The 12,129-nt window shown below is 36.9% G+C and overlaps 1 long non-coding RNA gene across 1 annotated transcript in view; it reads left to right on the top strand.

Annotated features, from left to right (window-relative positions):
- The window catches only part of LOC125091749 (uncharacterized), a 93,757-nt gene extending 85,579 nt beyond the window's left edge, over positions 1-8,178 (top strand). Inside the window, exon 4 of the long non-coding RNA XR_007124746.1 lies at positions 7,584-8,178. This is a non-coding gene — a long non-coding RNA (uncharacterized LOC125091749). The remainder of the gene's footprint in view (positions 1-7,583) is intronic.
- Positions 8,179-12,129: the final 3,951 nt, after the last annotated feature.

Here is a 12,129-nt window from a genome sequence, read left to right as displayed (position 1 = left end):
GTAAAAAATATTTTTAAAAAATTAATTACAAAAAGTGATATATGCCAATTTTCTGCTAAGATCAGAAACAAGGCAAGGGTATTTCATCTCCTCACTTTTAAAAAATATGCTGGGAGTCCTAACTCAATAGTATAAGGAAAGGAAATAACACAGATTGATTAGGAGGAATTTAGCAACCTTTGTCAGAGATGACATAATTATGTAGAAATTCCAAAGTATCAAGAAAAAAATTCCTTGAACTAATGTGATTATAGCAAGGTTGTATGATCCAAAGTTAATATTTAAAAGTCAAATGCTGGGTCGCCTGGTTAGCTGAGTCAGTTAAGTTGCTGCCTTTGGTTCAGGTCCTGGGTTGGAGCCTACATTGGGTTCCCTGCTCAGTGGGGGGCCTTCTTCTCCCTCTCCCACTCCCCCTGCTTGTGTTCCCTCTCTCAGTGTCTCTCTCTCTGTCAAATGAATAAAATCTTTTTTAAAAAATAGACAAAAGTCAAATGCATTCCTATATATCATCAATCAACAAGTAGAATTTGAAGTTAAAAGCACGTACCATTTATATTAGCACGCACACACAAACTGAAATGAAATAATTAGGTCTAAATCTAAGAGAATATGTTACAAACCACTGATGAATGAAATAAAAGAATTAGAGAAGTAGATATTTGATGTTCATGGATAGGAAGACTTAATGTTGTCAAGTTGTCAGTCCTTCCCAACTTGGTCTATGGATTCAGTGCAATCCAGGTAAAAATCTCAGAGTTATTTTGTGGATTTTGACAAACTAACTCTAAATTTATATGAAAAAGCAAAAGACAGAATTACCAACACAAACACTGAAGGTTGAGCAAAGTCAGAACTGAAGATACTCATCTTCAACACCTATGACAAATCTGCAGCAATTAAGACAGTGTGGTTTTGGCAAAAGAATAGGCAAATAAATCAATGGAGTAGCACAGAGAGTCCAGTAATGTATCTGCATAAATATAATCAACTGATCTTTGACAAAGGAGCAAAGACAATACAATGCAGCAAAGATAGTATCTTCAACAAGTGTTGCTGAAACAGTTGGGACTTACACGTGAAAAAAATTAATCTAGACACAGACCTTACACTGTGTACAAAAACTAAAAATTGATCGTAGACCTAGATGTAAAATGCAAGATTATAAGACTCCTAGAATGTTAAATAGGAGAAAACCTAGATGACTTGGATATGGCAGTGACTTTTTTGGTACAACACCAAAGGCACAATCCATGAAAGAAGTCATTGAAAGCTAGATTTCGTTAGAATTAAAAACGTGTTCTGCAAAAGAAAATGCCAAGAGAATAGGAAGACAAGCCGGAAACTGATAGAAGATATTTGCAAGACACTGATAAAAGACACGGAAAACACTTGCAAGTCTGACATCTGAGAAAAGACTATTAGCCAAAATATACAAAGATCTATGAAAAATCAGCACTAAGAATGCAATCTGATTTTAAAATGAGCCAAAGAATTTAACCTACACCTCACCAAAGAAGATATACAGATGGGAAATATGCACATGAAAGACACTCCCCATTATATGTTAACAGAGAAATGCAAATTAAAACAAGGAGATAACACTACACACCTATTAATCAAAATCTAGAACACAACCTCAAGTTCTGATGAGGGTGTGGAGTAATAGGAGCTTTATACATTACTGGTGGGAATACACAGTGGTACAGCCAGCCACTTCAGAAGATGCTTCTGCAGCTTCTTAGAAAAGTAAACATACTCTTGCCATATGACCCACCAATTGTGCTTGTTATTTACTGATTGGAGTTGAAATTTTATGTCCACACAAACACCTGCACATGTATATTTGTAGCAGCTGTATTCATAATTGCCCAAATTTGGAAGCAACTAAAATGTCCCTCAGTAGGAAACACAATGTAACTAGAATGGCTTAAACAATTTATTAAAAGATTTCTATAGTGAGGGTTATCACTCTACCTGATTTTAAGACATTGAATTGTCACCATTATTGGTCTGCATGGTTTTGATGAAAGGAAAGAGACATATCAATGAAATCATAGAGAACCCAGAAATTGACCTACAGAAATACACCTATTTTGGGCTTCTGGCAAATTTCTAAACCAGTTCAATAAAAGAAAGATGGTATTTTCAATACTAGGTTCTGGGTCAATTAAATATTTATAAATTTTAAAAATAAGCCTTGGCATAAATCTCATGTATCTTCTACCCAAGTTAACTCAAAATGGATCATAAACTTAAATGTAAATGCAAAACTATGAAACATTTAGACCTAGTGATAGAAAATACAGGATCTCAGGCTTGGCAAGGTGTTCTTAATCATGAAAATAAAAGCACAACCCATTAAAGAAATTAATTGGTAAGTTGGACTAAACTAAGCTTTTATACTTTTGCTCTGCATAGTTTTCTATGAAGAAAATGGAAAAACAGTCTGCGTTTTCAGAGAAAATATTCACAGAGCACTAATGTCATTGGACTTGTGCCTAAAACACATAAATAACCTCTAAACTCAACAATAAAGATGCAAACCATATAGTTAGAAATTGGGCAAGAAAGTTGTAAAAGCATTTTCCTGATGAGGTTAGAGAAATGTCACTAAGGGCATGGAAAGATACTGAAAATCATTAGCAGTTAAGGAAATCCAAACTAATACCATGATGACATGAAACTACACACTTGTTACAAGAGTTAAAGTATATAACACTGAGGGCGCCTGGGTGGCTCAGTCGTTAAGCGTCTGCCTTCTGCTCAGGTCATGATCCCAGAGTCCTGGAATTGAGCCCTGCATCCGGCTCCCTGCTTGATGGGAAAACCGTTTCTGCCTCTCCCACTCCCCCTGCTAGTGTTTCCTCTCCATCTGTGTCTTTCTCTGTCAAATAAATAAACAAAATCTTTAAAAAAATGAAATATATAACACTGACCATACAAAATTCTGAGGAAGATGTGGAGAAACTGGAACTCTTACACATTCCTGATGGGTACATCAAATCCACTCTCTAAAAACCAGTTTAGAATTTTTAAAAAATATATATTTTATTTATTTATTTGACAGAGAGAGAGCACAAGTAGGCAGAGCGGCAGGCAAAGGGAGAGGGAGAAGCAGGCTCTCTGCTTAGCAGGGAGCCTGATACGGAGCTCGATCCCAGGACCCTGGGATCATGATCTGAGCCAAAGGCAGCCGCTTAACCAACTGAGCCACCCAGGCACCCTGGAAGTTTCTTTTTAAACTGAACACACAGTTAAGAATCAGTAATTTCAGTCATGGGTTTTTATTTTAGGGAAATGAAAAGTATCTACCCAAAAGCCTATATTTAAATATTTACAACAGTTTTATTTGGAATAGTCACAGACAAATCAATCTACATTTCCGTCAACAGGCGAATAGTTAAAATTTGTGGTACATCCATACCATGGAATACTACTCAGCAACAATGAATTGTTGACAGACACAAAAACTTGAATGTTTCTCAAGTGTAGTATAATGAGTGAAAAACTCATTTCAAATGGTCACATATGCATGATTACTTAACATAAAATCATTCAGATGGAAACATTATTGTCATCTGTTAGGTATGACAGATGGTATGGTGGGTGTGATTACAAAGGAGTAGCACAAGGGAAATTGCCGCTTCCTGATGGCACACAGGAGAAGAAGGTACAAACAAGTCAGCCACAAGAGAAAGGGAGCAGGGGACAACAGTAGAAAAGACTGTTGCCCTGAACAACTCCTCAACTCCCGTATTTATTAGATACAGAGAGTAATCAACAAAAGAGCTGAAGAAGGCTACAAATTAATCATATGCCTTGTAGATAAACAAGAAGGAAGGCAAAATGTATCTGGCCAGGCAGTGTAAAGTTTATAGTTGAGTAAGCACATTCAAAGGGATCATCTAATTAGCCACAGGTGCTCTCTGGCGAAGGGGAGATTATGGAAAAATGAAGCAGGCGGTGTTCTGTCCTGAGCGCCTGAGCGGTCGGGGCCTTCCCAGCTGCTTGGCCTCAAGGATGTATATCATCTTCTTCCCCAGAGGCCAGTATATATTTTTCTTAAGCCTATATTTAAACATGCTTGGCAACTAAATTTCTCGTGGGTTATATTTTAAGTAATAAATTGTTCTGAGGGACAGTTACAGGAAATCTTTGTAATGATGGAATAGTTCTGAATTTAGAACTGTGGTGGCTACACCAATCTACATATGAGATAAAATAGCATGTAATTATACACACATTTTGTATCAGCATTGCTTTTCTGGATTTGATATTGTACTACAGTGATGCTACAGTATTAGTTGTGGGGAAAACTAGATGAGAGGTATGAGTAACTTTCAGTACTGTCTTTGCAATATTCTGTGTCTCTGTAATTATTTAAATATAATTTGTTAAAAACATAAATCACCTAGAAAAAAAGAATACCCACTTTAATTTTTTAAAAAATTTTACTTATTTGTCAGAGAGAGTGGGAGAGAGAACACAAGCAGGGGGAGTGGCAGACAGTGGGAGAAGCAGGCTCCCCACTGAGCAAGGAGCCTGATGCAGGACTTGATCTCAGGACCCTGGGATCATGACCTGAGCTGATGGCAGACACTTAACTGACTGAGCCACCCAGGTATCCTATGAATACCCACTTTAAATAGAGTAACAAAGTTATTTACAATAGTAACAGGAAGAAAAATGATAAATCTTGTGAACATGAATCAAAAGAAGGGTGGAAGGACAAGACTTCAGAACAGAGAAAATTACCTAAGTTATTCCTAAATTTGGTTGCAACTAACTGCAGGTTTTCAACATACATGAAACAAAAAATGAAAAATAGATCCAAAATTATTCTTGGAGACCTTAGCTATACCCTCATTATTCATTAATTTATTATTATTATTCACTCACTGTCTCATTATTTATTAAAATATGTAGACAGAAAATATCATGGATGTAGAAGACTGAACACTATCAATCAACTTGACTTAAATGACATTTATGGAACACTCCATTCCACAACAGTAGTTTGCAAATTCACTTGAGACATTCAGAAGTATTCACCATATACCTGACCAAAAGATAATCTGATCAAATGTAATATAATCACGGAAAGCATTATTTGTGGCAATAATGGAGTTAAAGTAGAAATCAATAAGAGACTTCTAATAATTACCACAATATTTGGAAATTAAGCAACAACTTCTCCAAAAGTTGATTGGTCTAAGAAATTTTGGTGCAAATTAGAAAATATTTTGTACTGAATAAAAAGGAAATATAACATCAAAACTGGAAAGTTTCTAATACAGAACTAGGACATTTAAAAATTTTTTTTAAAATTTTTATAAGCATGTAATATATTACTAGCCCCAGGGGTACAGGTCTGTGAATTGCCAGGTTTACACACTTCACAGCACTCACCATAGCACACGAACTAGGACATTTTTAACATTGAATGTTTATATTAGAATTAAAGAAATGTCTTAAATTAATTGAAACTTGAAAAAGCTAGAAAAAAACAAAGTGAAGGCAAGCAACGGTAATGAATAATAAATATGAGAGCAAAAATCAATACATTGGAAAGTGGGAAACAATAAAGGGATTTAGCAAAAACAAAAGGTTTTAAAATCAATGCATTTGATAAGCTACCAGCCAAAGTCTGAAAGAAAAAAGAGACAAGACAAAATTATTCTAATTAGGAGTAAGAGAGGTGACATCACTAATACCCTAAAGACATTAAAAAATACTAAAACACTGTTACAACTCTCCCACGAATAGAAAATCTAAATAAGTTCATATTAATGAAAGAACTTCAATTTATAGTTAAATAACCTTTCAACTTAAAAATTGTGTGAGGCGAACGTGATAACCACTACACTACGGAAACTGGCCACAACTTCAAAATTGTGGTGGAAGAAGTCAATGACCTAAATTAGTTGAGAGACACTGTGTTCATGGATTGGAAGACTCAGTGTATAGTAAAGATGCCAGTTTTCCCAAGTTGATCAGTAGAATTAATGGTATTCTAAACACAATCCCAGAAGTTAATACAGTGCCTGCCTACTAAATTGTATTCAATAAGTATTTTTGTATGTTTGAGTGATGAAATGAATGACAAAATGAAAATACTTTAGGGGTGCCTGGGTGGCTCAGTGGGTTAAAGCCTCTGCCTTCAGCTCAGGTCATGGTCCCAGGGTCCTGGGATCGAGCCCCGCATGGGGCTGTCTGCTCATCGGGGAGCCTGCTTCCCCTTCTCTCTCTCTGCCTGCCTCTCTGCCTGCTTGTGATCTCTGTCAAATAAATAAATAAAATCTTTAAAAAATACTTTACAAATACATTTTATATGTAGAACCCATTTTTAAGTTTGAGGAGCCCCTATACATATCAATTTTCCATTTGTTTAATGTAACAATGGTGAGATCTTAGCTTTTAAAAAATCCAATGCAAGGTATCATATGGGTATAAAATATATTGATTTGTATTCAGTATGATGACCCAACATCATAGATTTCGCATATATATTTTAAAATTTTATACATTCTAGTATACATTTTCTTATTTAGTTCACCCGAATTTTTTTTTAATTTCTCCACGTTCCTATTGTGGATGTATTTGTTTTTTTTTTTTTTTTTTTTTTTTTTTTTAAGATTTTATTTATTTGTCAGAGAGAGAGAGGAGAGTGAGCGAGCACAGGCAGACAGAATGGCAGGCAGAGGGAGAAGCAGGCTCCCGGCCAAGCAAGGAGCCCGATGTGGGACTCGATCCCAGGACGCTGGGATCATGACCTGAGCCGAAGGCAGCTGCTTAACCAACTGAGCCACCCAGGCGTCCCTGGATGTATTTGTTTAATGGAGGATGGATGAAAAGTAATATGTAGTTGACTACCATGAGGGTTGATTTTATATGTTTTGAGGAGTTTTGCTAAACTACTCCATAATATTGCTGCCTCAGTATCCATTTTGTATGGCCAAGAGTCCTGTAGGAACCTTGAACTGACACTAGCTTTCCCAGGAATCCCCTAGATAACAGGCCACAGAGTTATAAGTAAACGTAAGTTCCTGATAGGGCACCTGGGTGGCTCAGTGGGTTAAGCCTCTTCCTTTTGGTTCAGGTCAGGGTCCTGGGCTCGAGCCCCACAGCGGGCTCTCTGCTCAGCAGAGAGCCTGCTTCCCCTCCTCTCTCTCTGCTTGCCTGTCTGCCTACTTGTGATCTCACTGTCAAATAAATAAATAAAATCTTTTAAAAAGGGACTCTTTAAAAAAATATAAGTTCCTGATATGACTACAGCAACTGCCCTTGTGATAAGCATTCTCCCCATCTGCCAGAGCCTTCCCCTTGTGCATGTCTTACATAAGACCCCCCAAGAAACTTACAAAACTCTGCTCTTTTTGGTTTGCATTGCCCAATCTGTCCTTAGCCTGAGAACCCCAAGCCCTCTACCTGCAGACCCTAATAAAGGTGTGTGCCCTAGGTCCTTCGCTGCTCTCTCTGCCTGCACCCTGCCTTGAATACCCTCATGTGGCCCCTTGAGGATGCTATGTATCTCCTCCAGAACCTGTGAATAACAAAGTTCTCTATTTCACTTTCCCTTGCAGTCTTTTGTTGAGCCGTGAATCGCCGTTTGACAACCTGCAGTTCTTAACAAATGTTAATTAACAAAGTTACAGCAGGCTTCAACTTGACTGGGCTAAGTGATGCCCAGATAGCTTTAAAACACTTTTGGTTTGTTTTGTTTTACTTTATTTTTTCGCTGAGTGTTTCTGTGAGGGCGTATTCAGAAGAGATTAATATTTGAATCAGTAGACTAAATAAAGAATATCTTAACACCCATGCGGATGGGCACCATCCAATCTCTTGAGGGCCCGGATAGAACAAAAAGGCAAAGGAGTTCTCTTTCCTGCTCTCAGACATTGCAACTCTTGTTTCCCAGGCTTCAGCCTCCAGGACTTCTACCAGCACCTCTGCCCCCTCCCCTAGACTTTCAGTCTTGACTAAGAGTTAAACCATTGTTTCCCCTGGTTCCCAGAACTTAAGACTCAGACTGAATTATACCGCCAGATTTTCCATTTGTCCAGTTTACAGACAGCAGATCATAAGACTTCTCAGCCTTCATAACTACATAAACCAAATCCTGTAATAAATCTCCTCTTACACATTTGCATATATATGTGTGTGTACGTGTGTATATATTACATGAAGTTATATGTATATATCACAAAATTATATATATACACACACATATATATAGATATCGATATAGATATAGATCTATATGATAGAACACTGTTTCTCTGGAGAACCCTGACTGATACAACAACTTTATTTGTGTGCAAAGTGAAGTAGTAAGAAATAACACTTTCAAATTTAAATCTCAGGGCTTAGAATGCTCAAATTAATTTCGGAAGACTGATTTTTAACCAATAGTTTAAAATTCTTATTTCTGCTTCTTAATATTGTCAAATGTTAACATTAAAAGGTTATAGCAATTATACTTAGAAAAAATTATCAGTAGATGGGGCTCCTGGGTGGCTCAGTCTTTTAAGAGTCTGACTCTTGTTTTGGCTTAGGTTATGATCTCAGTGTTGTGAGACTGAGCCCCATGTTGAGCTCTGTGCTGGGGATGGAGCCTGCTTAAGATTCTCTCCCTCTTCTTTTGCCCCCCAAAATGAAAAAGAAAAATTTACCAGTAGAGCAATTATACCTTACTCTGGCAAATTTATTTGAGAACCATTTTAACCACTTATCAGTGTTCTTAAGTTGGGCTACTTTAATGATACTTTATCCCCTAAATATTTTCTAATATATTCACAAGTGTCTGTCATCAAGATTTTTTTGTAGACTAATAGAAATAAAGTAATGTTTTGTTGTTTTTTTTTTAAAATATTTTATTTATTTATTTGACAGAGAGAGATCACAAGTAGGCAGAGAGGCAGTCAGAGAGAGAGGGGGGGGGAAAGCAGGATCCCCGCTGAGCAGAGAGCCCGATGTGGGGCTCAATCCCAGGACCCTGGAATCATGACCTGAGCAGAAGGCAGAGGCTTTAACCTACTGAGCCACCCAGGCGCCCCTTGTTGGGTTTTTTTACTGTAATGATATTAAATATGCCAGTTATTGAAGAATAAATTGCAATTGTAGGCTTTAATAAAAACATTAGAAAGCAAGCAAATTATTTTATATACATATAGAGTTCACAGTAGCTGGGTGTTTTCTTAAAATATGGAACTATGTCTAGGTAACAACACCCGTTGGTCCTGTCACTTTTAAAAATAAGTTTGTAGCGGGGCGCCTGGGTGGCTCAGTGGGTTAAAGCCTCTGCCTTCAGCTCAGGTCATGATCCCAGAGTCCTGTCTTCATATTAAGTGATATGGGAAACTGTTATATAAATAAGCCAAAGATGGCCCCTATATGTTAGTCCTGTATTTCCTTCACAGCAGACCAGAGCAATTAGCTTAAACACCCACTAGTGGCAAACTCAAATTTTTACACATTTAAAAATTTGTACAATTTTTACAAATGTATACATATTATGCAGTTGCTTTAAATGTAGCCCTTATAAGCATATGTTTAGCCTTTTGGGGCTTGCCTGATTTGCATGCTTTGTAAAACTGTCCTTATAAATCTGTTGGTCACAGATAAGGTAAACCCTGGTGCTATAAATGACCCCAAGCTGCTTCTGCCCTGTGGAGCTCTCCGAGCAGGAGTCCGCATCTTGGGGCTGAGTGGTATTACCTATACAGTAAGACCCCGTTCCTATTCCCTTCTTTCCTTGAAGTTTCTTTGCTTCCTTTTCTTCTGAGTGGTGAGACTCTGGAAAGTCCCATACTGTAAGGAATGAACCCATCCCCTAGTCATAGAAATCTATTTAAAATACTACCTGAATAAAGCTCATGGTATGCTACTGCCACCTTGTGGTCACATATTTTTCCTAGATCAGCTCAGAAACTCCCAAACTCACTACAGAAACTGACCCTCTGCTTATAAATATTTTCTCCTTCTCTATAGAGATCATTTCAGAAGTATAACAGATAGTTGTCAAGAACTATATCTAGAATCCATTTGAATAGGCTTTGACCTGGTAATATTTGATTAGCACTGGAAACGATTATCATCTCGTATATTTTTCAAGACTGCTCTTAAGAGTTTAATCTTTTTTTTTTTTCTTTAAGGGGGTTTATGAGCTATCTACTGTGGTGTAACAAACGTTGCTCCAAATGTAGTGGTTTAAAACAACAAACATTAATTATATAGTTTGTAGGAGTTAGAAATTTGGGTGTAGTTTAGTTGATAGCTCTGGCACAGCATCTCTTGGGCTATTGGAGATAAGGAGTCTGCTCAGACTGCAGTTACCTTGAAGGTTTGACTGGGTTGTAGGATTAACTTGTAAGATTGTTCAATCACATTGTTTTGGGCAGAAATGCTCCCTTCTATGTGGCCCACAGCATGCGGCAGTTGGCTTTCCCAAGAGTGAATAGTCTGAGAGAGAGAGAGCAAGAAAGATGCTTTTTGTGACTTAGTCCTTCTGAGTGATGTACTATTACTTCCAGTTTTTTCTATTTATTATGATTGAGTCACTAAATACAACCCACATTTATAGAATGATGGACGCCACCATTTAAACGATGGATACTAGAGAGATTATAAACTTCTTTTTTTTTTCTTTGAGAGAGAGACTTTGTAGACTTTTTCTTAGAGAGAGAGAGACATGCACAGAGATAAGCAGGCTCCACGACCAGTGTGAGTCTAATGCAGGGGTCGATCTCACAACCCTGAGATCATGACCTGAGCTGAAATCAAGATTCAGATGCTTAACCAACTGAGCCACTGAGGTGCCCCTGTAGACATATTTTTAAACCATTATAGGAGAGATGCCAGCAATCATGACAGGGTAAAAGACTCCTAATCTTGTCCCTCCACAAAATCTATGAACAAATGGACAAAAATTGTCAAAATCAACATTATTTGAGCTGTGGAAATAAACCAAAGTCTTAAATCAACCTGGGCAACTCTTATTCCAAAACTGTAGTTGATTCTCAATAAGAACAGCAAATTGTGGCATTTTAATTTACTAATTAATCCATTATCTGGGGGAAATAATCCCTAATCAGATCCAGGAAGCACAGAGAGCCTCTAAACAAGATTAACCCAATGAGGTCCATGCAAAGACACATAATAATTAAAATGGCAAAAAAGTAATGATAAAGAGAACACTTTAAGAACAGCAAAAGAAAACAGTTACATACCAGAGAGATCCCTAGGGCTCTCAGTTGATTTGTCAGAAGAAACTTTGCAGGCCAGAAGAGAGTGGCATGATATATTCAAAGTACTGAAAGGAAAATATCCTGCAACCAAGAATAATCTATCCAGCAAGGCTTACATTTACATTCAAAATAGGAGAGATAAGGAGTTTCCCAGAAAAAAAAAATTAAAGGAGTTCATCACCACTAAACCAGCCTTACAAGAAACATTAAAGGGAATTCCTTGAGTGAAAGAAAAGGCCATAACTAGAAGCAAGAAAATTATAAAAGGAAAGAATTTCACAGTAAATGCAAACTCATACCAAAGGTAGAAGATAAGACATTTATAAAGCTAATACAGGAAATAAAACATGAAAGTAGTAAAATAATTTCTACTTATAAAAATCAGTCAAGGGATACATAAAATTAAAAGAAGTAAGACATGACATCATATATGTAAAAATGGAAAGGAGAATAAAGATTTAGTGCTTCTGGAATGTACTCGAACTTAAGGAACCATCAACTTAATATAGACTGCTATGCATATGATATGTTAATATGAGCCTAATGGTAACCACAAATCAAAAAACTAATACACACACAAAAAGAATGGAATCCAAGTATAATACTAAATAAAGTTGTCCCTCACAAGGAAAGAGAGCAAGAGAAGAGGAAAGGAAGACAGAAGAACTGTAAAAATGATGAGAAAACAATAAACAAAATGGCAATAAGTACACAGCTATCAATAATTACTTTAAGGTAAATGTTCTAAATACTCCAATCAAAAGACATAGAGTAATGGAATAGATTTTTAAAAGACTGTGTGAAGATGACAGTGGAGTAGGAGGACCCGAGGCTCATCTTGTCCATGAACACAACTGGGTAACTATCAAATCACTCTAATTAC

The sequence above is a fragment of the Lutra lutra genome, chromosome X (assembly GCF_902655055.1).
Source record: "Lutra lutra chromosome X, mLutLut1.2, whole genome shotgun sequence".
In the NCBI taxonomy this organism is placed as follows: Eukaryota; Metazoa; Chordata; class Mammalia; order Carnivora; family Mustelidae; genus Lutra; species Lutra lutra.
The sequence above is the reverse complement of the archived record's forward strand: the minus strand, read 5'-3'. Positions and strand labels throughout refer to the sequence as shown.